Below are 4,286 nucleotides of genomic sequence, written 5' to 3' on the forward strand. Positions count from 1 at the left end.
CTGATCTTGTGATTTGCCCCCTCAGCCTCCCAATGTGCTGGGATTACAGGCGTGAGATGCCACACCTGGCCCTCTTTTCTTTTATGATCCAAAACAGACACAACCTCACAGCCAACCAGATCAGGGGTCACCAATTCCTAACTGAATTTTCATGTGACTGCTGCACTTCAATTCTGTTAGCAGCTGCCACAAGCCTCTGACCCCCTCTTGCCTCTGCTTCCGAAACAGCGGCTTCCTCCCTCACTACGGTCAGCTGCGCAGAACATGCAAGTGATGACTGTGAACATCTCCAGAGCTTCTCAAGCACCTCTATAGTTAATGAATTAAGAGACTCCAGAATAATAACCACGTAAATGTAATATGCAAAAATGCAGCATATTTACAGTGTGTCAACTAAAGAAAGACTTTTTAAAATTAAGATCTCTGACCTCACCAAGTAGAAACTTAGAAAAAAAAAAAGTTGGGCAAACAGCTTAAGGCCTGGGCTGATCATTCCTACTGAGGAATGGAGAAAAATTTATAAAATGACTATATGTTTCCATATAACTACAAAAGGCTTCCAACCTTTTAATTACTGCATTAAACATGCTGGCCAGGTGTGGTGGCTCACTCCTGTAATCCCAGCACTTTGGGAGGCCAAGGCAGGCGGATCACCTGGGGTCAGGAGTTCGAGACCAGCCTGGCCAACATAGCAAAACCTTGTCTCTATAATTAATAAATAAATAAGCAAGCAGCAATGTAATAAATGTAGTAAATATATGTTAAGAAAACACTTCTTCATTATGCAGTTACCTTTTTCCAGGAAGCTAAAATCACTAAAAGAATTTGATTCCATACATACAAGGCAAGTGGCAGAAACCGAGGGCCAATTCTACACCCAAAAAGTTATGGCATTAATTGGCAGAGGATTGCCCAACTCAATACAAGTTTTGATTGAGCGCATTATATTGCTAATACCATTAAAGGCTCCAAGAATAATGAAACAAAAAAGAAAGAAGGAAGATAAAGAAGAGGAAGAAGGGAAAACGGCATGTTTCTGTCCTAAAGGTGCTGTGATCTGCTACCTGGGGCCCCCTCAGAACATTGGTTTGAAAGTGACCAAATGCCACAATCTGAGTTGGTCTCTCTGCCCCCACTCCTCAGAACGCTCTGTCCGTCTGCCACACAGCAATCTGAGTAATTGCTTGAAAGCGTAAACCAGGTCGGGCACGGTGGGTAATCTCAGCACTTTGAGAGGTTGACGGGGGCAGATAATGAGGTCAGGAGTTAAAGACCAGCCTGGCCAATATAGTGAAACCTCATCTCTACTAAAAATACAAAAATAAGCTGGGTGTGGTGGTGCTTGCCTGTAGTCCCAGCACCTCAGGAGGCTGAGGCAGGAGAATCGCTTGAACCCAGGAGGCAGAGGTTGCAGTGAGCCATGATTAAGCCACTGTACTCCAGCCTGGATGACAGAGCAAGACTCCTTCTCAAAACAAAACAAAACAAAAAACATAAACCAGAACTTGCTACTGTGTCACTGTGGAGTTTATTTATTTATTTATTTGTTTATTTATTTATTTATTTTGAGACGGAGTTTCGCTCTTGTTACCCAGGCTAGAGTGCAATGGCGCGATCTCAGCTCACTGCAACCTCCGTCTCCTGGGTTCAAAGAATTCTCCTGCCTCAGCCTCCCGAGTAGCTGGGACTACAGGCGCGTGCCACCATGCCCAGCTAATTTTTGTATTTTTTTTTTAGTACAGACGGGGTTTCACCATGTTGACCAGGATGGTCTCGATCTCTTGACCTCGTGATCCACCTGTCTCGGCCTCCCAAAGTGCTGGGATTATAGGTGTGAGCCACCGCGCCTGGCTCACTGTGGAGTTTAAAACCTCATGACTCCCCATTTTACTGGGTGTGGGAGACGGGGGGACATAGTCCTTGCCAAGGTGCCACAAAAGCTTAGCTGCCCCGGGCCCTGCTGACTTCCAAGACCCCCTCTCCCCACATCTCCACTCTCACTAGCATCTAGACACATTGGCCTCTGTCCAGGCCTCGTCTGGACAGGAAGATCCCAGCACCTGTGTAACCCACTGAGCAAGGCCTTCCCTACCCAGGAGCAGTCAGCCTCTCAGCCCAGCTGGACACACTGTAGCATCGCACCGCACATTTTTCTTCCCAGCCCTTTTCACCATCTGAAACGATCAGGTTTACACGGGTTGTTATTTAGTGTCTGCCTCCTCCTACTAGAAAGTCAACACCGTGAAAGCACAAACCAAGCCTGTCTTGTCCACTACACACGCTTGGCTTCAATAAGTATTTATGGAATGAATCCATGAATGAAAAGTAGGCAGAAAGAAGCATGTCAGTGTTGACTGGAGTTATCCAAGAAAACTCCAGGAACTCAATGGGCCTTGAAGGACAGTGCTAAACCAATCAGAACATGATCGAGCTAAGAACTCTCGTTCTCTTTTTTCCTACTGATACTCCTGACCTCCTTCAGCACCTTCAAGAGGCAAACAAATGGCTCCAAAAGCAATCGCTAAACGCTTACTGAATTGAATAACTCAATTGTGAAACAATTCCAAATGACTTACATGTATCATTCTGAGTTGAAGCTCTAAGCTTGGGGTTCACTGAGGCTGTTTTTGGTCTAGTCACAAAAGCAGCAGTGTCCCAGACAGAGACTGCCCTGTGTCTAGAGTAAAAACAGAAATGAAGCAGAGCCACAGGAAACCCAAAGGTCTTGATGTAAGCAAAAAAGTCTACTTCTAGAAAGCTCCTTTCCCACCACTAGGCCTCAAGCCTAACCTAACAAAAAGTACATGTAATATGAAATTTTGTTTGCTTTTGTGACTTAAATGCTGTAGCATTGCCTTAGTTTTTAACTTCTTTTTTTTTTTTTTTTTTTTTTTTTTTGTGTTGTTTTTTTTTTTTTTTTTTTTTTTTTTTTTTTTTTGAGACGGAGTTTCACTCATGTTACCCAGGCTGGAGTGCAATGGCGCGATCTCGGCTCACCGGAACCTCCGCCTCCTGGGTTCAGGCAATTCTCCTGCCTCAGCCTCCTGAGTAGCTGGCATTACAGGCACGCACCACAATGCCCGGCTAATTTTTTGTATTTTCAGTAGAGACGGGGTTTCACCATGTTGACCAGGATGGTCTCGATCTCGTGATCCACCCGCCTCGGCCTCCCAAAGTGCTGGGATTACAGGCTTGAGCCACCGCGCCCGGCCAGTTTTTAACTTCTATACCATGTTTTTATTTCTGGTAATATTTATGTTTTAAAAAATAAATCTAAGGCATAATCTCTCCTTTAGATATCTGTTATGGGCTGAACTGCATCTCCACCAAAATTAATATGTTGAAGTTCCAACCCTTAGTACCTCTAAATATCATGATATATGGGGATAAAGTCTTTTTTTTTTTGAGACAGAGGCTGGCTCTGTTGCTCGGGCTGGAGTGCAATGGCACGATCTCAGCTCACTGCAACTTCTGCCTCCTGGGCTCAAGCAATTCTCCTGTCTCAGCCTCCCAAGTAGCTGGAATTACAGGTGCATGCCACCACGCCCGGGTAATTCTTGTATTTTTAGTAGAGACGGGGTTTCACCGTGTTGGTCAGGCTGGTCTCAAACCCTTGACCTCGTGATCTACCCGCCTCAGCCTCCCAAAGTGCTGGGATTACCGGCATGAGCCACCTCGCCTGGCCAATGAAGCCTTTAAAGAGGTAATTAGGTTAAAATCAGATGTTTAAAGGGTCCTCATCCAATGTGACTTGGGTCCTCATAAAAAGAAATTTCGGCTGAGCACGGTGGCTCACGCCTATAATCCCAGCACTTTGGGAGGCCAAGGAGGGCAGATCACCTGAGCTTGGGAGTTCAAGACCAACCTGACCAACATGGAGAAACCCCATCTCTACTAAAAATACAAAAATTAGCCTGGCGTGGTAGCAGGTGCCTGTGATCCCAGCTACTCCGGAGGCTGAGGTCAGAGACGTGCAGAATTGTGTGTTAATTGAGCTATTATAATAAAGAAAGCTTGAAAGTACCTTAATGTTTATTAATTCACTGCAAGTTAAATAAGTAGATACAGACACTAAATTCATATGTAATGTCACTGGAAAATTCCCACTACGAAACATGATTTTAAAAAGCATATGATACTGATGTGTGGATATATATAAATTTCATATTTCCTACAGTAAAAGTATTATTCTAATAATTAAGGAAAAAGTTTTTTAAACAACCAACATGAATGCTTTTGACAAGGGATGCCATCATGTAAGTTAATTGCCAAATAAAATAAATATA

Source organism: Cebus imitator, unplaced genomic scaffold (assembly GCF_001604975.1).
Source record: "Cebus imitator isolate Cc_AM_T3 unplaced genomic scaffold, Cebus_imitator-1.0 Scaffold111, whole genome shotgun sequence".
In the NCBI taxonomy this organism is placed as follows: domain Eukaryota; kingdom Metazoa; phylum Chordata; class Mammalia; order Primates; family Cebidae; genus Cebus; species Cebus imitator.